Source organism: Mus pahari, chromosome 6 (assembly GCF_900095145.1).
Source record: "Mus pahari chromosome 6, PAHARI_EIJ_v1.1, whole genome shotgun sequence".
Classification (NCBI taxonomy): domain Eukaryota; kingdom Metazoa; phylum Chordata; class Mammalia; order Rodentia; family Muridae; genus Mus; species Mus pahari.
The window spans coordinates 55,221,486-55,243,043 of NC_034595.1; the positions used below are offsets into that span (position 1 = coordinate 55,221,486).

General features: G+C 43.1%; 1 protein-coding gene across 5 annotated transcripts in view; it reads left to right on the forward strand.

The window, feature by feature from the left end:
* The window catches only part of Dab1 (DAB adaptor protein 1), a 1,123,238-nt gene that overhangs the window by 740,328 nt on the left and 361,352 nt on the right, over positions 1-21,558 (forward strand). The gene's annotated exons all lie outside the window — the stretch shown is intronic.

Below are 21,558 nucleotides of genomic sequence, written 5' to 3' on the forward strand. Positions count from 1 at the left end.
CACTAGCACTGTGTTCCATCTCTGAAATGCATGTCAGGACGAGAACTCATGTAAACACAAAGCAAAACAGAGAAACCCATTACGCCAGTTAATCACCTGAACATTCCCTGGGGTTGGAGAGCAAATGTTCAGTTTCTTTTCCTGTGACACTCTCTTTGTATTGTCCTCCCATTTGGTCCTCGGATATGGGGAGGTTTTGGTTCAGGAATCATAAAACTCCTTTGGCTTCTAATTCATGAAATATGCAGCATATTCTATTGCAAAGAAATTGCCAGCTTGCTTTTATTATTATTATTATTTTATTTTATTTGAACCTGACATATATAACCAATCTACAGTGCCAGTGGGGGATTCTCATAAAGCGCAAGGAAAACAGAAATAAAATTCTGCTGAACAGAAGAGCTCACAGCTAAAATGACGAAAGTTGTGTGTGTCAAGGCGGACTGCTTAGGTTAGGGAGGAGGAGGAGGGCTGGGTCCCTTTAGACAGCTCTGGTTGGTGTTCATTTGACCCAGGTCCAGTAGCGTTAACCATCTGCAGGGGACTCCCCGCACTCATTCTTTCATCTCTTCATCCCTGCTTCTCATCCTCTCTGGTCAGTCTCTGACTCTCCCACCTGGGTTGCACTCTGTTGGTTTACCATCCATCAATTTAGTCCTTTTTCCTCCCCTGTCTTCCTGTCTCCCCTGGTTTCACTGTCTGTCTTTGTTTCAGGAAGTCTTTATGTCTTCTCGTTTTTTTAATCTTGTTAGTGTTACCACTGAAAACAAAGACTGACAAGTTACTGATCTGCATTGGAGTTATGTGGTTTAAGTGTTTCCCCAAGGCTTCATGTATTGAAATTTGGCTGCCATGGTGAGATGTTCAGAGGTTGGGAACTTAAATACAAATGTAGGTAGTTTCTGTGGGAAGTAATTAGAATCCAAATCATTCTGGTAGAGGCCCCTAGATTCAATCCTGGTACCTTTAAAGAGGAAGAGACACCAAAAGAGGCAAATACTCGAAACTTTCCCATCCTGTGCAATGACGTAAGCCACTTTGGACTCTGGCAGCATCAATGTCCAGATGCTATCCGAAGACCTCGGACTTTCAGAACCATGAGCCAAAAGAAACCTCTTCATATTGAAACTTACCCAGTCTATGTTAGAGGTATTAGCAACAACCACCACCAGTGAATGAGCGTACCAGACTTCTGGGCAATGAAGGAAGAAAATTCCGGGGCCAGATGCTATAGACAGTACCAGGGTGTGGAGGTGCATGCAGCCTGCCATCAGAGTTCAACCTCATACTTGCATGACCAATAGATAGAGCATGAGATGTGGTACAGACAGTAATATCAGGTTAGCCCTTGAAGCTTGCGGGTAGGGGGCGGTAGTCTTTTGGAGAATTTCAAAAGTGGGGAAGCTGGCGTTTCAACTGGACTCGTCTGACTAGGAACTTCTCTGGGATTCAGTGGCGTCCAGTCTGAGTGAGCTGCATGAAGGCACGGGTGGCTGCAGTTATAAAGCAGACTATGTCGTTGGGAATGTTTTTCATCCAACATTCTCCTAGCTGAGTTCCAGGGACCACTAATGATCCCTCAGATTGTGTTGACTACATCAAGGAAGAGTGCCCCAGAGTGTAAATGAGGAGCCCCTGCTCCGGTACTGTTAGGAAGTCAGAGTCCTCACTCAGGAAGTGATGTCATTTCCTAATCTGTGAGAGACTAAGAGGTTTCAGCAGTGAAGACAATCATAGCTCACTGAGAATGTCCTTAGCTTGCTTTTCGCTTGTTGGGCAGCTCTAAGACTGTAACAAAACACCGGAGATACAATCTACTTAAGGAGAAGGGAGGTTTACTTGGGATCACGCTATCAAATTTCAGTCCTTTTCCTCAGCAGCGGTTGGGCAGGGCGTTGTGGTGGAGACCATAGGATGGAGCAGCTGCTCACTTCATGGTGTATGTGAAGCTGAGAGGAAGAGGAAAGTGGAGGAACTCCCAATATCCCCTTCAACAGCACATCCCCAGAGACCTAACCTCTTTCCAGTAGATTCTGTCTCCTGGTTCCACCATCTCTCACCATCATCATAGGCTGCCTGTCCAGCCTCTCACATGGGGGCCTCGGGAAATGATTACATCCAGACTCTACCATGGAATCCTTTGGTTTTTTTTCAAGAGGTCCCTTCTAGTGATTTATGAGGTAGACAGGGAGAAAGAATTAAAAAATTTTAAAATATTAATATTTTAACAAGATTTTCAACTTGAAAGTAACAGGTGGGGCTGGAGAGTTGGCTCAGCAGGGAAGAACACTGACTGTTCTTCCACAGGTCCTCAGTTCAATTCTCAGCAACCACATGGTGGCTCACAACTATCTGTAATGGGATCTGATGCCCTCTTCTGGTGTGTCTGATGACAGCTACAGTGTACTTATTTATAATAATACACAAATCTTAAAAAAAAAAAAAAAAGAAAGAAAGAAAGAAAGAAAGTAATAGGTGTGATTTGAAATATAGGTGTGTGAATTACTTTCCAATCCCTGTGCCAAAATAACTGGGCAAAGGCTACTTAAGGGAGGAAGGATTAATATTGGCTTATGGTTCCAAGGAGATACAGTCAGTGGTGATGGAGAAGGCACAGCCACTGACAGGAAAAGCATGCACCAGGAATAGGAGACTCACTGGTCATATCTGCACTCAGTGAAGAAGAGAGAGTTAACAAGAACTGGGGCCAGGTTGTAAGAGTCCTCTGAGACCTACTTCCTCCTGCAAGGCTAAATGTCACAACTTTCCCAACTAATGCTTCCTACTGACAACCAAGTGTTCATACCCCTGAGCCTGTGGGAGCCCTTTCTCCTTCAAGCCACACCAGAGGGGAGACTAAGACCGATGAGAACTTTATATAACAGTATATTTTCTTAAACCTTGAGTAGCTACCACTCAGCCAATGGAACAGAGCCATGCAAACACAAGGGAAGCCCCGCCTTGGCACTCTCTCTGATCTTGGCACCCCCTCCCTCCTGTTAGATACAGTGACCAGTCTATTGGCTTGGCACAATTCCAAAGGATCTTTTAACATACGCTCCAGAAAAGCAAACCTAAATTATTCCATTGAAATCCCGTTCAGTTCTTTGGTTCATGAAGAGAAAAGTGTCTTTGTCCAATAACTATCCTGGAATACTTTACATTTGTTAGTTGTTTAGTATAAAGCACTGTTTCTGCTTTTAACTCTAGCATTTAGAACATGGTTGATGCACAGTAAGTGTCTGCTGGATTGAGTGAATGTGTGCAGTTTCATGTGGCTCATTACGTTGACAGTGGTGAAAGGAGTAGTCTGTGCCCCCCCCCACGCCCCCAACCCAAAACATGGTCAGCAATACTAAACTTTTGGTTATACATCTTTGTGATATGGGGTAGGGAGTGAAAGAAGTCATCCGTTAAAAAGGTCTTGCTGACGTCTTCTAGGGTCAAGAAGGGGCTATCCAAGAATAGGGGCCATCCACTTCCATTCAGGGAAGACTAGAAATCCTTCGAGTCGAAAAGGAAAGTTATAAATCACCATGCTAATTAATTACTCATCATCCTGACACTAAATACATGGAAGGTTTATGAGGGTTCTATCCTTGAAGTCCTCAAGAAAAAACTTTCAGTAGCAGAGGGTTGCCGTTAGCTACTGCCATGACAACGGGGGTATGTGTCCTGACATACAGAAGGGACATTCTCTATCATAAGGTCATATGATTTATAGCATACTAAGTGACATTTTTCTGATTATCCTAGCCTATATTCGTGTTAAGTATGAGTGTTCCCGCCTGCAGAAACACTCCGGTCTAGGTCCGTACTGAAGGGTGGGAATATCCTAAAAGAGAATAGGCTGCGAAAGGAAAATGGATGCCCTGACAATTTCACACTGATCAAGGGTCGATTTTTAATAACTGGACTCTGCTTAAGTACATGGAAAGATTCCCAGCCCGCCCTTGAGTCTCTTTGAAGTTGGCAGCGGAGGTCCGATCGTAGGCGGGTCTAAGGGATAGTAGGCGGTTCGAGGGATCGTAGACAGTCCGAGGACACTGCATTCTGGGAGATCTGGGGAGGTCCTCTCTGTAGCAATTCTCTGGTGGCCCTATGCGCCTGTGAGGGGCTGGTGTTTTGAGGGAGAGTGATTAGTGGAGGTGGGAGACCCCAACAAAGTATACCTATCAGCATGAAGCACAAACAGTAGAATACTGGTGCAGAAGGCATGGTGGAAGAATGAAGCCCCTTTATAGGTTTTCTGGGCTTGCCCTTGGTACTTTTAAGTCATGGCTGTCTGGGAGGTAACAGAGTAGTTTCTTCCTTGGGCCTGAAAGTTGATTGTGCAGCTAGCCTACCATTAGGAATTCCTGTCTTTACTCTTAGTGGTAAAGATTTTTTTTTTTTTTTTTTTTTGATAGAAGGTTGATAGCTAGATTCCAGCAGATAGCAGAACAAGAATGAACTCTGTGATGTGAATGAGGATACTATAGCAGAGAGCATAGGGTCGAGGGAGAAAGGATGCTGCACAGTTATCCCCTGAGTTGATTGGTGAGTGGCCCCACTCTACTTGCTTTTTACTGGAGCTGACAGGGCACCCAGCTCTTACCCTTGATCCTATAAGAAGCCAATAACATGGGGGAATGCCTTTCAACAGATGCCTGTTGTCTTCCTCTCCCAAACCCATATCACAAGGTAAATAAGTACAACAGAAGTTGAGGATTGCTGACCATGTGTTTCGGAATCATGTAGTTGGGTTGTTGTGGGGAGGGGAGCAGATTATGGTTTCTAACCTCTGTCAATCTAATTACCATTTTTTACTACTGTGCACTGTCACAATGTCACACAGTGGTGCTTGCCTTGAACTGTGGGTCACCTTATTCTCAGCAGCTCTGTATGCCTGTTCACAGAAATCTACACACAAACCATCACCATTCAAATGCCCTCAAGTTTAAACGGGAAATTCATTCACGTCATCCAATTGCGGAAAACATCCAAGATGGGCGAACCACATGCTGAGTGCAGGTTCCAGTGTGCACTGCTGGAGTGTAAGCCCAGTGAATGCAGAAAGGTTGCTGTCATTTACTCCTCTGGGAAGCTCAATAGATTTATAGATCACAGAGAAGTTAGGCTACTGCCAATCTTAGGCTTTCTAACTTCTTAATTTTAATGTAGCTGAATTTATCAATCTTTCATGGTTGGCACTTTTTAATGTCTTGTTTGAGAAAGACTTTTTTTTTTTCAAACCCTGATGTTATAAATATATTCTCCTTCATTGTCTTCTAAAAGCTTTATTATTTTGCTTACCTATGTAGGCTCTGTTTGTCGTGTGGAGTGTTGAATGTGTGGTATGAGGCAGAAATTTAATCTATTTTTTGCTCAATATGAAAAAAAATCTCTTGTGACGTTTAGAAACAGTTTCTAGACACCCTTTGCCATTCATTTCTTTTCAAACCAACTTTTACTATTGTAGCTTTATGGTAAGTCTTCACATTAGACAGAACAAACCCCTCACGTCGTCCTTCAGAAGGGCCTCAGCCTTTCCCTCCCGTGTACATTTTATACTCATCTTTCTGATTTCAGACAAATTCTCTTGAGATTTGATTTACATTAACGTTAAATTTATGGACCAAGAGTGACAACATTGTGATACTGAATCTTTCAATCTATAAAAAAATGTGGCTCCGTTTATTTAGGTATTTGGTGTCTTTCAGAATGGTTGATAGATTTATCCAGAAGGGATGCACTTTCTTACTAGATTTGTTCTTCTATGATTTCTTTTTTTGTTGTTGCTGCTATTGTAAATACTATCTTTAAAAATTGCATTTTTCTAGCTCTGTATTGGCTTTTTATCATACACTACTTTATCTCAATCAGGAGAGGCTAGCCTACCACCGTTTATTGTGGGGTATACCAGGTGTTTTAGATATTTGCTTTTCACACCCCACAGCAGCCTTAAGATTGGGGCTGTGGCTCATTGCCCTTCCTTGCAGACCTACAGCCCTGGGGATGCCAATGCCTGATGGGAATTCTGAGTGATGGTAGCCTAAAGTCATGGTGAACTGCCATTGCAGCTGGTCATTTTGCTTACTACAGGAGGTTTTGAGAAACACCTCTGGTTTCCCATAGATGGTGAAGAGATGTGTGAGGGGAGATGCCATTCCCTTCTGGTTAGATGTTGCATTTGTCATCATTCTGTCACGCTGGCTAAACATTTGAATGAGATCAACTTAAAGGAGAAAAAGGTCTTTTATAGGGTTATAGTTTCAGAGCTTCAGGTCCATGGTCACAGCATTGCAGGAAGCACTCAGAGAAATAAAACTGCTTACCTTCTAGGAGCCAGAATTCAGAGTAAACAGGAGTGAGGACCGGAGACAGAAGGTGGGAATGAAGTAGATCCTTCCAAGCCAAATTTCCTCTATTACTTTACTTGCTGGCGCGATGGAACACCCGACAAAGAGGATTGCAAAGAAGGAAGCACTTGTGTGACTCACACTTTGAGGGTGCATTCTATGATGATGGGGAAGCCATGCTATTGGAGTGTGAGGCCACTTGTCATATTGCTTCTGTGGTCAGGAAGCAGGGAGAGGTGAGTTCTGATGGTCCGTTGACTTGACCTGGTCCGTTGACTCTGCCTACCCCTTTTATTCAGCCAGGACCCCAGCCCATGGCATGCTGCTGCCTTCTCAGTGGGCTGGCTTCCCTTCTCAGTTAAGCCTCTAGAAGTGCCTTCATGACACACCTAGAGCCTCCTCTTCTAAGTGATTCTAAATGTAACCAAGTTGACAATGAAGGTTAATCTTTGTATTCCCAGAGTGGCTCCCTCCCTTCAGCTAACACTTGCTTCTGAATAGTCCACTCAAGTACGAATCCCCCATACTCATTGCCTAGGTCAACACCCTCATGATCTCCTCATCTCTCAGAGCTCCAGCGCATTGCTGCACTGGGGGTCAATAAGGAGCATTTGGGGAACATTTTATATCTAAGCCATGCAAATGCCCAGGCTGGCGCAGGTGCCCAGAGCTGGGGCTGGAGAGCCAGGCTCGGGTTCCGTTAGCTGCTCTGCTGCATTTTGGGCAGGTGGTGCTGACTTCCTGCTTCCTTGAGGGGTAAGATCTGGCAGACATCCCCAGTTTTAGCTTCTCCCACATGACTGAATTTCAGTCAGTCCCACTTTTAAATGAAGAGCTTCAGGTCTAGGGAGTTGAAAACAGATGTTTTGTCACCAGTGTGAACTGGGACAGAGCACCCAGACCAAGGCTTTCGCCATCTCTGCCTATTGATTTAAGATTTTCATCTGGAGTGTGATGATGGCAATAGAGCAGAATGCTGTTGGGAGCTACAATTACAGGAGGAGATTGTTGCATCTCATCTGTGAAGAAGGGCCTAATGGCCATGGCTCTTTTCTCACTCTTTCCCCCTCTCTATTTTTTACTTTAGACCAGGTATTTCAGTCCCCTCCCCCGCCCCATCTTATTATCAGCCGATGCTCGATGTCTCTGGAATGAAAACAGTAGGTGCAGATATGAAGGAGTCTGTCACATATAAAACAAGCTTAAAGCAAAGAAATGCTGGCCACTTGGTTAACCCAATAGACAGCTCTGTATATTTTCTGTTTGTTGTGTGTGGGGGTCACACGAGGCCAGGACGCACCCCGTGCATACTGACTGCGCTATGTGTCTCTGTGGAGAATGAGGTCTTGATTTGTTTGAGTAGCCATAAATCAGCATGGCTGGAGGAAGCGAGGCTGTGAGCAGGGTACAGAGGTCTGCGCCCTCACTGGTCTCTCTGGAACATCAAAGGTCGTACGGCTCAAGCCTGATCTCATCCTGGCACCCATTTACCCTGCTACTTTCAAGGAGCATTTCTCTTCCCCAGGCTTCTTGATGAAGCCCCCCACTTCAAGATGACTTCAGCTGCCTGTCCCAGATTTATTAATCTAGATTCCTCTAGAGATCAAGGATCCTTAAAGGACATTGTCTCTGATGCTCCCTTTGCTTGGCTTTTGGATGAAATTCACTACTAATTCTCGCTGTGTTTGAATTCCAGCCCATTGTTTTTAGAGTAGAGGAAAAAACAACAAACAAACAAACAAACAAACAAAACCATCCCCACAGTCGACTAATTTGAGTTCGTGAAAACAAAATGAATAGAGACTTTCCTTGGGCACTTCCTTTGGGAACAGGGTTTTAGCTCCTCATTTCAAAATGGTATTTTTATCCTTCCCCTTCCTCTTCTTTGTTTTCCCCCTTCTTTTATTCCTTCCCTTCTACTCATTTAATTAAAATATTGTTAATGTACATGGGGCTCAGAGGACATCTCGCAGGAATCAGTTCGGCCTCTCTACCTTGTTGAGACCCCTACCTTCTGCTGCACTGCATGCCCCAGTACACTACACCCCAGTACTGCACGCCCCAGGAGAGCTGGTGCAGAGCTATCATGTGCTTCTCCCCCTGTGTCCTGCATAGAAGCACTAGAATTACAGTTGTGTCCCTCACATCAGCCTTTTGGCTTGGGTTCCCTACATTGAAGCCAGGTCATTGGGCTTGCAGAGCTGACGCTAACACTCTGAGCCATCTCACTGCCCTGGTTCTCCCACATTGTCTTGATCCAAAGGGGTGTCATGAACTCCCTAGCACCAGGTGAAGGCTTCTTCCCACTAAAGGTTTCAGGTATGATTTTGCCTGGCCAATAGGTGTGGCTTGCTCCATATATGTCTGTCAATCATCCGGGGTGGGGTGGCGAACACTAGGCGATCGTCAAGAGGAGACTTGTAGCCTCTTTTCCCATCTCACAGTCATGTGACTACTTTACATGCATGATTATTGGCTTAGCAGATGATCTGTAGTCACTAGAAATCAAAGTCTGAAAGTCTTCCAGGTTGTCTGTGTCAAGGGAGAGAGAGAGCATCTCCCTGTGCTATCCCTTGAGCACACTCCAAACAGCAGAGATCTCCCTCGCCTCACAACCACGCCCCACCCCCAGCCCCACCCCCAAGCATGATTCAGTGACTATCATGACTCAGTATTGGTGACAGGTCTAGTTGGGATGCCAGGTAGCATAACAGGAAAGCTCTAGTACAAGAGACAACTAAAAGGCTTTAGAAGGGTGAAAAGTGATAAGCAAACAGCAAAGATGAGCAAGAGTGGGAAGCGGGCATCCTGGACCTGCAGGTACCAGGGCCTACCTGCTGTCTCTGAAGCTGCAGAGGCTCTAAAGTGACTGAGGAGCCAGAAGAGCAGCATCCCTGGGAGACAGGCAGCCGCAAAGCAGGCTGGGAGGTGAGAGTGTGCGGTATATTCAGGTGGGCTGGACCCCTGGAGGACTCAGCCACCCTGGAGGTGCTTCTCTGAGCCAGAAAACCAGGGAAATGTGCTAGCATCTCTTTCCTCCTCCCATCCCCCGCCAACCTCTCCCCTAAAAATCAACCCACAGTGGAACCTGGGAGATGTAGTTGAGCCCAAATTCCTGCAACACCCAAAGAAGCAGGAAAAGCAGCAGAAGTGGATGCAGTGGAAACAGGCAGAGGACTTATTTATTCCTGGGCTAGGGAAGGGCGGTGGCAGCGCTTAACAAAACAGGCCGAGATCACAGAATAGATGTATTTCCAAAGACGTCATGGTGTAGGTCGATCAGAATGTCCTTACGTGGCACGTGACTGTGTCTCCTGCAGAAATGCCTGTTGATATTGCAGAGTGGCGGGAAAGCAGCCAAAGGCTACTCTGGGTTTTGATTAGCTCCCGATCCCTCCTTTTCCATGTCCTCCCTCAACCTCATGTCTTCGTGCCAGGAATGGCATTGACTCTGCTCCCAGTGTGTCTATCCTGCCATAGTGGCTTCTGGGTTCTAGAGTACTGGTATCCTGGTGAGTGTCACCCTTGCTAGGTTACATAGGCCCGTGGTCACTCCAGAATTCCAGATAATAATCTAAAGGTGCAACATCTTAAAAACTCACAGGATGGTAAGGCCTACGCTGGACCTGCCCTAGTTGGCTCAAGTCAGCTTGCGATGTGTCTTTGATTCCCTTTGGGGTACTGGCCATGCGCTGTGCTTTGGAGGCAGTGAGGAATTTATTTGGTTGCAGGGTGTCACAGATCTGGTTAAGGAGTAGTATATAAACACTTTTCTAAAGTCCAGCATACAAACTGCCTGTGGAGCCCAGTTGGGCAGCAGCGAATCGGGATACGGTTTGTGAACTGTGCCTCAACACTGAGAAGGAATGAACAGAACTGCCGGTTAGTGGTATGTGATGGTGGTACAGACTCCCTAAAATCATGGAGTACCAGAGCTAGGTGGGCCCCCATAGTCTGGCAGTACAGCTCATCCATTCTCTAGAGGAGATCATTTAAGGAGGAGTCCTGGTACACATATTGTAAGCTTGCATTTCTTGCGGAACTCAAGTCATCAAGTCTCGGGGAGCTAGGTATTCCGAATTCTCTTGCTGTAGTAATCTGACATGTGTGTGGTATTTCACATGTCAACACATATGTATATGTGTGCATACACACACACACACACACACACACACACACACACACCTCATTTTCAGAAGCTTTCTCCTTCGGTCTTCAGAGCAGCAGGCCTGCCCATGGACAGAATGGGGCCACTATGCTACCTCATTTAACTGGTGACCTGACCTATAACTAGTTCTGTGGCACAGGCAGACCCTTATTTTCTGAGCCTTAGTCAACAATGATTATTATGGGAATTTGTTTGAGACAAGGGCTCATGTGGCTCAGTCTGGCTTTGAGTTCTCTATGTCCTTGAGGATGGCTTGAACTTCCATCTCTTCCGCCTCTGCAGGCGTGCACTGCCTTGTCTGACTTCCTGGGGGGGCTACAGCCAGGGTTTCACACACATGCTAAGCAAGCGTTACACCATCTGAGCTCCATCCCTGGAGCTGGGTTTTATTTTGTAAGTCAAAATAAATAGCCCACTAAGCACAATTTGATTTGTGCCTGGTGCACATTGTGCTACCAAACGTGACTCTTCCATCCCTCACCGTCCACATCCAGAAACCTAGAAGCAGTTGTACGCAGCCACACAGCTTCACCCTTGGAAAAAGGGCCGCTTCAGCCTGAGTGATGGTAGACCTCTATGCCTTTGTAGCAGTTTATAAAAATGACTTTGAAGGAGGGGTTTGACTTAATTCCACGCTGTGCTACATTTCTCTTTTGCTATCCCAAGAACCCGGTCGTGGTTTGTGGTGACCTAGCTGGCCTTTGCTAGTCTCACAAGTTAGGAGGCAGTTTGATATTTATTTACTTTAAGTCCCACTGGAGAGAGCAAAACTACCACCCCAAACACAATTTGCTACGGAGAGCAGTGTCATTTGTTGTCAGCCCACACGGGACTTCGTAGGCTGCAATTCATGTTAGAGATGAATAAGAAAAGATTTTCATTTTCTGACTATTTTGCAAGATTCATAAAGCCATATTCTTAGGGAAAGTTTATTAATCCATAACTTATAGAAAACTCCGGAGGAAGGAGAGATGAGAGATGTTCTGTAGGTAAAGACATCAAACATGTCACTGCTAGAACTGAATTCTGCATATATTGTTCAGCGAGCTGTCTTCTGAGCATATAACAGGTATTACGAGCATGATGACTGTTACCTAAACAAGTCATTATTTCATTTTATATTTAAAAGGAAAGGATGTGAAAGAGTAGAACATGGAATGGAAACATGAAGGATGACTGTGGGTGGGATTCCAACCCTCTTCTTCCCCTAGGCTGTACTTCAGCTACATCCACAAAAGGCATGTGTTTGGACTCTGACTTCTGAGCAGTGCCTGCTGGGCTCTAGGGTTGGTCAGATGGAGGTGGGTGTAGTGGGCAGTGATGGACATGATGGTGATGAGGGGGCGGGACATGGCTACTTCATTGTCCATTATAAGAGGTAAAGATTTGCATGAAATGACTCTCTGCTTCATTACCTCATTCATTTATCCAGCATATATTGAGTTAATGTACAGTCCTGTGCACAATGATCTGCTTTATGTATGTGACCATATGAGAAGGCACCAGCTCTCTAGAAATAAATAGTCAATGACGTGCAAATAAATAAGCTGGTGGCTCAGTGCGATGCAAGCACCAAGGGGTGGGTTTTGCTAGTTTGGAAGGGTCGACCTCTGTGTCAAGCATTTTGAGAGTGAGTTGTTGGTGTTGGACTCCAGGATTGATTACCTGGTGATGTGTGTGGCAGAAACTGTTCTTACCCTCTGAGTGCATACAGTCTATCATAGAAGACAAGACTTTCTGGGTCCGAGGGCGTTAATGACAGCAATGAAATGCAGAGTTATGTCTGGAGAAGGCTGAGCAGTTTGGGACAAGTGGATCATAGAATACATGCATGGAGCAGGGATGTAGGGGTCATGGAAAATGCAGCTGAAAAGACCAGTGGTGGTTCTTAAGTCTTAGAGGGGTGATCTTTGCCTTTCCAGATTCTCCTCTTGTCTGGAGTGAAGGAGCAGAGTGTAGAGAAGTTGTGCTGTGTTTATTTGGTTTATGATGAAGCTGTGTGTATCAGGTGTGGTGTATATTAATCGCCTTATAAATCCTTGTGGTTCCTGTTGTAGGAACTACAAACTCAGGTGCCCACAAGGATGGGCTTCCCTGAGTGAATGGGATGAGAAGGACCATTGTAAAGCTCAGCCAGTGGCTTCTGTAGTGAATGTTAGAGTCTCTGAGGTAGAAAGTGTGTATCCCCTGACGATTGGGTACTAAATTAGATAAACAAACAAGCGAAAAAATATGTTACAGTGTCTAGCTTATGCAGTACCTATTGGCGAATTCTGCCCTCTTCTTCATAAGTAGTAGGTGTGTGGCTATTTATAAATCTACAAGTGGAAATTCAATCAATAAACCAAGGTGTGGCAGGGAGTCAGACCATTTCTTAGTAAATGACAAGGTTTCTGTAGGAGTGTTGAAATGGGTGGAAATTGGCCCTCGTGTATTTTTATTTCCCCAGTCACCTTGTTTGTCTTTTGTGATTAAACACTGCTGATACATCGTAAAAGCTGGAGCAGAGACCTCGTCCACAGTGGCGCTGGCATGCTCTCTGCTGTTGGCACTGTTGGCTCGGCAGCACTGAAGTCTGCCTTCGCCTCTGCTGCAGCTACCGTAATTAAGCCCCTTATGTTCTGCTCTCAAGCCATATCCTTGCAGTGTGTCAAATGAGTAGTCTTCAGGCCTTAATGACAGTGTTGCCTGGCTTCCTCATTGAGGGTTGAGACTTCCCAGCCACTGAAATATGCACATTTCAATCCAGAGTCGAGAATACCAGCAACTTAGTAGTTACTGTGGAATTGAGTGGATGTCATAAATATTTATTTATCTTTTTCATAGCTGGCATAAAAATGTTAGGATATAAAAAAGTTGTTCAGTATAAAAACAACAGGAAATTCATTGGCTATACATCTCCTGAATGCGTGTGTCTCTTCGGGTTTTCATTAGCGTCTAGCAATATACTTTGAGAAATTAGATTTGAAGCAAAGCTCTGGCAGAATATGAAAGAGCCTAGTGCTGTAATTAACCCGTTTTAAGCAAGAATCCAGGCACACAGCAGCCTGCTGTTAACTGTGTAGTGGCTCAAGCCAAGTCGAATGTGTTTCTCTTTTACAACTTTTTAAAGATTAAACTAGTCTCATGTTAATTGAGTTTGGAGAATGAAACTGGGGCAAAGGTCACTTACACTGTTTCTACGGAGAGGCAGCCAGTGTTCCTCCTTTGAGCTATGGAGATAAAGAAAGAGGTTTGGAGCCAGATCAGCATCAACATGTGTTTCAGGTTACTTGATTTTGACAAGTTCCATTTCTCTCCTCTGTAAAGGGCAGTCAACATCTGTTTATCTGCTATTTTATGGGGCTTTTTTTGGGGGGGGGGGAATGGATTTTTAAGGGATTTCTTTCTTTTTCTTTTAGGCTTTTTTAGTATATTTAATGGGCTAAAAGGAACTCATTTAACAAAACAGGATGCAGTTGAATAGTGAGTCAAAGCACGCATGCCAAGTACAACATACAGAGTTACTGGCTAAACCCATGTACAATGTCGTCGAAGGAGCAAGGATGTATTTGTGCTTTGGCACTGGGAAGAACATGCAGTGTGACTTTGTTCTGGATGATTTTGATCTTAGCATTTCTCATTGCTTTTCTTCTTCTTGATATTCATCACCTTTCCCTACTGTGATAAAAGGGATGGCCCAAAGGACATGGGCTCCAACCCATGGTTTTAGGCAATAAACATTGATACAAGGAGTACAGAGAGTAGGGTGTCTTTTAGATAAGTTCATTGGTTAGTTGATTGAGTTGATGTTTTGGTTGATTTGATTGGCTGATTGAGTAACTGCTTAGCTGATTGGTTGATTGATGGGATCCAATTGGTTTCTGTTTTAGAGTTCACTAGAGAAACAGAATTGATAGAGTGTGTGTGTGTGTGTGTGTGTGTGTGTGTGTGAATGCATATGAGGAATGAAGAAGAGCTTCCTTCTTTCATGTCCTTCACATAGGCTGCCACCAGAGTTTGTAGCCTAGACTTAAGATGGGTCTTCCCAACTCAAATTATCCAATCAAGAAAAATCCCTTATAGCTACACCCAGCAACTTGTGTTTTAGTGAATGCCAGATGTAGTAATGTTGACAGCTAGGAACCAAAAATAGCCATCACAGTCTGGTTGTTTGGATGATCTGATTGGTTAATTGCTTGATCTGGTTGGTAGCCTTTTTACTTTCAAAGGTCTGGTAGAATTCAGGAGAGGCTCTTGTGAGTTTCTCAGGTTCTCGGCTTTTTGGTTTTTGTTTTTGTTTTTTGGTTTTGTTTTGTTTTGTTTTGTTTTTTGAGGGGGTAGGGTGGATTCTTTCAATCTCATTTGGTATAGGTTTCTTAAAGTGTTTATGTATCCTTTTGGTTCAATTATGGAGGGTAATGATATATCTAGAAATATGTTTACTCTAGATTTTTCTTATTTATTGGAATATAGTTTTAAAGGTATTTCCAAATGATATTCTGAACTTCATTAGCCTCTTCCCATTTCATTTATAATTTTACTACTTTTGGTCTTGCTTCTCTTTGGTTAATTTGGCTAAAGCCTTATCTTTTCATGGAATCCATCACGTATGGATTCTCCTCATTGTTCTCTTACTTTTCATTTCAGTAATTTCTGCTCTGCTCTTCATTATTTCTTTTCATCTTCTAATTGCAGGTTTGCATGGTGTGCCCTTGCACTTCCAGGATCTTAAATGCATCTTAGAAGTCTTTCTTTGCTGCTTTGCTCTTATTTTGCTTTCATAGGAATCCGTGGGGATGAGGTTCCCTCCTAGAACTGCCTTTACTAGATTCTAAAAGTTCAAGGAAATTATAGTTTCAGTTTTACTTGATTCTAAAAAGTTTTTAATTTCCAGATTTCTTCCATGCCTTTCAAGAGCACTGTTCAATCTTCATGTGTTTGTGAGGGTGCTGTCATTTCTCTTGCTGTTGCTTTTTAATTTTATTCCATTTTGATTTGATAAGATCTAGCAAATTATTTCAATTCTACTTGGTTAGGGCTTGACACACAAGGCAATTTTTGGACTATTTCAGAAAAAGCTCCACCCATGGGCTGCTGACTTGAATGTATATTCATCAACTGTTACGTGGGATACTCTGTTGTATCTGTTTAGTTCATTCGGTGTGAGGTATAGTTTAAATCTGGTTCCTTTGTTGCAGTTTTGTTCGATAATCTCTCTACTCATGGGAATTAGGTATTGAAGTGCTCACTGTCTAAATGTATCTGCCCCCTTATGTCTAGTACTGTTTGCTTTAAAAGATTTGATATGGCAGCATTTGATGCCCGTGTATTCATAATCATTGTAACCTTCCTGATGGAATATATACCTTATTAATATATAGTGACTTTATTTTCTTGGATTAACTTTTAAGTATGCATTGATGGAAATAAGAATTGCCATTCCTCCCTGCTTCTTGTTTCCATTGTGTGCTATGTAGAATCCATCTTTTGACATATTGTCTGTGGAGTCTTTATCAGTGAGCTATGTCTCTTGCAGACAGCCAGTGGTTGGATCTTGCTTTTCCATTTAATCAACTCATTTGTGTCTTTTAGTTAGGAAGTTAAGACCACTAACATTTATGGTTATCATTGAGAGAGATTTGATAATTCTTGTAATTTGCATTGTTTAGCTCACACATCGTTTCTTACTTTCCCTCCCCTTTATTTATCCTAGAGATCTGCTAATTTACTAAGTTGGGCATGCTTGATTCTTTCCTAGTTCTCGTATATTCGATGAGTTTTCTTATGAGCCGTATTCCTTCCTGTGCTCACGTGGTATGCCATCTTCAACTGTGTAGAATTCCTCTGGGTCTCTTCTGTTTTGTTAACTGTGGTCATCAATTGCTTTAGCTTTAGCTTTTGCTTGTCTTGGAAGGTCTTTATTTCTCCATCAATTAAAAAAATATGTTCGCTGGCTAGGATAATCTTGTTTAGCTTGCATTTGCTTTAAGGACTTGTAGTACATCATCTTGTGCTCTTTGAGTTTTCAGAGTTTCTTCTGGAAGATGTAGTGAGATTCTGGAGTCTGCCTTTTGTAAGTAAGTTGACTTTTCTTTCCTCTTCTTGACTGCTCTTTCTTTCTGTTGTTGTAGCATTTTAATGATGAGGTGTCAAGGTGTGATTCTTCCCTGCTTGGGGTTCTACCTGCCTCTTGCTCACTAACATTTATGTAAGTGTCCATTCCTTGTGTCCATTCCTTCCCCTAGACCTGAGACAGTTTCTGCTGCAAGTTCACTGAAAATATTTCTGTCTCTAGTTTTTAACCTCAGCTTCCTTTCCCAAGATGTGAATTTTTAGGTGCTGCCTCTTTCTTATGTCTCAGAGTCCTTGGGAGATGCTGCCATACTATTTTTCTTTATAGTTCTCTGGATGGAACACTCCTCAACTTGATGCTCCCTCTCCGGGATTCTTTGTTCTGCTCCATCTTGTCTGTTGATGATGTTTTTCCATTTGGTTCTTGTGATTGATTGACTCTTTCATTTTTGACATTTCTGTTTAGTTCCTTTCCAGAATTGTAATTTCCTTGCTGAACTTTCCCCTTATGCCATTGCATTTCTCAGCCTTCTCACTAACATTATTGTCTATACCTCTGACTCTCTGGTCTGGGTCCTGAATTGCTTTCCTAACTTCACTCATCGGCTTGTTTGGATCCACTTTGAAGTTGTTGGACATTTTGAAAGGTTGGATTTTGAATTCTTTTCCTGGCATTTCTTGTTATTTCATCATTATCTTTGGTGGCGTGGACTTCTTAGGTGTGAGTGTCACCTCCACTCGTGTTCCCACGTACTTTGTTTTGTGAGTTCTGCACCTCTTGGGGTGGATGTGTGTTTTCCTTTAATATTTTTTCTTTTCCCTACTCTTTGGTTTATTTATTGAATGTGGAGCCTCTTCATGATCTCTCCCGTGGCCTCCAATCCTAGTTGTTCGTTAGACTGCAGAAAGAGATGGAAGTGACAGGAGCTGTAGTTTGATACCACAACTTGTAAAAATGCAGCGGGAAGGAATGGGTACTTCCAGATCATTAAAGCTGGCTGATATGATGGCTCATGCCTGTCATCCCAGAAGTCAGATGGCAGATGCAGAAAGACTGCTACTAGTTTGAGGCTGACCTGGGTTACATAGGGAATTGTGGGCCAGCATGGCTACAAAATAAAATACCCCATCTGTAACCAAACCAACAGGAAATGCAGACCAAAAGACTAGTGGAGCACAAATCTCTAAGAGGTTAAAAGGTGAGACAGTGGGGAGAGGAGGCAAGGGAAAGCAGAGAGAGGACTATATGGATGGAAGGAAAGAAGTAGAGAAACAACCGAATAGGTACAGGGAACCCTTACAAATGCCACCAAGCAAAGGAAAATCTAAACAAGTCCTATTATAAAAGCAGAAATTGGGAAAAATGAAAAGAAAAGAAAAATGATAGAATCAGTCAATATTTCTTCCTTGTGAGGACAAATGTTATCTTTTGAGGTAATTCAGCTGGTGGGGGAATAGCTGCTTGTCTCTGAGGTTCAACCCCTTAGACCGGGATGCTTGTGTGCAGTGTTGCTCTGGAGTTCAAGTAGGTTAGAGTAGGGGGTAAGCAAGCATCCCTGACTGTCTCCATCCTGGGCTGAATTCCTGTGCAGGAGCCTGCCTCTGGGAAGAGTTTCTTAGCCCAGCAGTAGAGACCCTCACAGATGGACCCGTTCTGCCAGCTCTGTGTACTCTTCCATATGTACTGAATGACCAAGCTCTATGGGACCACATTTCTTTGTCTAAGGCTCCAAGAACCATGCACTCACTTGTATTTACTTTTGCAACTGGGCACTTTTTTCTTTCCAGGGATCAAACTGCCTCACTGCCAACATCATACAGTCTTTGTTTGGTAGTATCTGTGTCCACTGAGTTCTTTTTGTCTCCTGGGATTTTATGTTTTTTTGTTTTTTTTTTTTTTTCTTCAGGGTTATCATTCTCTTAGTCAATGGAGGCTTTGAGGTTTGGAAACGTGGCTACATAGTTTCTAGTCTTCCTACTGGTCATGGTGGCACCTGTAATCCCAGCACTTGGGAGGCAGAGGCCAGCGAATTTCTGAGTTCAAGGACAGCCTGGTCTACAGAGTGAGTTCCAGGACAGACAGGACAATACAGAGAAACCCTGTCTCGAAAAAAAAAAAAAAAACCCACGAAAACAAACAAACAAACAAAAACCAAAAAACAGAGTGGTTGGGCAGAGTTTTTCTCAAGATCTGCCTCTACCAACTCCTTGATGGGCAGCATGGTATAGCTGGAGTTGGGCCCATCCCCCCGCATAGACTTATTGCAGCTTGCCAATCTGCCCTCTAAAATGCTAAGGTTTGCTCTGTTTGCCTTTGTAGAACTTAAGCAGAGGAAAGGTGGGGAGAAGGGAACATTTTGTTCCTGTTCTGAGTTCTCCTCTTTTAATCATTAAACCAGGCAGCTCACTTAATCATTTAATTATTGCATGACACATAGAAAATATTAGAAAACTTAGATACTATGATTATCTTTCTATAGTATACATATTGTGACAATCTGTTATACTCAATATACTGTTACCTTTCGTTAAAAAAAAATCAGTACCCTCATATCTTTTTACAGGGCACTCCCTAGATGGCCTTTTGGGAGGCATAGAGTGTTTACTTATGTGCCTCTGTCAGAACTCAGCGTCCCCATAAGAGATGTGAGTTGATGCTCAATCTTCAGCATCTTCATTCCTTAACATTTGGTGGCTGCTTAGTTTTCTGCAATTGGCAGGCATGGCATGAGCAAGGTGTCACCCTTTTATCCACTGAGCTTTAAGTGAATAGGGACATGCTCTGTGCTTTCCAGTAGAATACCCACAAGCCACCTGTGTTTGCTGAGCATTAAAAATGTGGCTAAAATGACCAAGAAACTAGAGGGTTTTTTGGTTTCTTTTAAATGAATTTATTTATTTTAAATTATCCAAGTGGCTGTTGACTACCACTATGTCTAGCACTGGACTTACACTGTTCAAGTCCAAGGATCAGAAATGACACAGAGTGTGGACACATGGCAGAACAGTTAGCTTTTCTTTTCTGATCTTTTGATCTCTAGGATAGTCTGGAGGTCCTGTGTTTTTGTCTTAAGGTTCTTTCAATTTTGGTGGAAGGTTGATAGAGAGTATCTCTCATGCCTGATAACATGATCAACCAGAGATGTAAGTGGAACACGGACGATAGTGAAGTCTGTAAGGCTGTTGATGACAAGAATCTAGTTTAGTCTGTTTTCCGTCTAGGAAGGAAGCTCTTGACATACATAATCTAGATACAGTTCAGCTGCAGGTATGGCCATTGTAAATGCTTTCTCATCTCTGTTTTCACATTTAATTTACTTTTTCTGTGTTGGTTTTGTTAGTAGATTCCGATTGTTCAAAGGTAGCTGCCAGCAAGCTAGGCTTTCATATCATTAGCATAGCAACTCCAGAAAGAGAGATGGCTTTTCCTCCCCATAGGCTGACAGAGTGGCAAAGAGTCAGATCTCAATGGCCATGTTTCCATTTCTGAGCTAGTCATGTGATCAGGATTGAGGAGGAAGAATCCATATTCATTCTCACCAGTCAGAGGGGTCCAACCACTGGAGCCAGAGCGTGAGACCAGCCTCCAAACTCTATGAACTAAAATTCAGGAAACAGCATGATTTTCTAATATATCAGAGTAGGACATGGATCCCTGGCTGAGAGGCAGGTACACAATTGACATGATACACAATTGATGTGTACTGCATTGTGCCATATCACGTAGGAAATAGTCTTAAGAGTCTGACCTGCATATTTGAAACATTCTTGGTTCCCCCACTTGTTTTCTTGAGAATGCTAGCTTGTTGGACAGGGGAAGGGATCCAAGAGAGGTGGGTAAGATTTTTCTCTCCTGTAAATTGCTGTCAATTCACATAGCAGGCTTGTATGGTTTAATGGCACAATTCCTTTATCCAGAGGAAAGCTTTTGAGATGTATCTTGCAATTTGAGAGATTGGGATGTTTGGCTTCTGCTTGGTCTTGGCTCGTGCTTTTGACAGCATACTCACAAGCTAATGCCTTCTCCCCAGGGAGCAGCAGAGACTTAGCAATGTTAGTAAATTGATGCATCTATTGGGATTACCTTTCTTTATGAATAAGGCAAAAGATATATTGCCTAAGCCCCTTCTTAGAAATGTGTGAATCAAAGCTGATGGGATTTGCATGCCAGACTCCAGGTAATTTCAGACTCAGGTAAAGAGTGGGCACTTCAGTCCTCAGCCGGGGTGTTGGGATTTATGGGTGTAATTAAACTATATCTATTAGTAATTACAAAAGCAGATGCATGCCCTTAAACGTGACTTTAGCTTATCAGCACTTCATAAAAGCATGAATCTATTTATTTAATAAGCAAAGCTTATATGGGAAATAGTTTATTAATATTCTAATTTTCTGATCCAGCCCTTTTGATATAAAATGTGGCAACTAAAATGCCTTTCTTTGTACACATCTTGCCCAGTCTTACGAGAGAAACATACTTCTCATAGGACCATTTATGCTCAGTTTCCTTCTAAACTTTGCAGTAGGCAGCTAATCATCAGCAAGTCAATATTACCCAACTGAAAGATGAGTTTGACCTCATGGAAATAAGCTCATTTCATGGTCCCAGGCTCTATCATTTTGCAAAATTAGAGAGCAGTTTACTTGTCTTTCTCAGTTTATTTATTTCTTTTTGACTTCATTGTGGTAACGTGTTTATAAATTACCAACTTTTAACAAGCCAGTGACTATTATTCAGTGCACAGAATCATGAGCACAGCTTGGCTTTCAGGGTGGTATTATTTTAACTGGAATCAGAAAGAGCTACACATCTAAAGCCTTGACAGTTGAGGACAGTCTTAGAAAATCTCTGTGGTCACCTCTGCTCAGTTACCTAGGTTGGGTTGAATTTCTTATGAGCAGATAGAAGATGAAGTACTCTTGTACTGTGGAGAGTCCTCCAATGAGACACACACACACACACACACACACACACACACACACACACACACACAC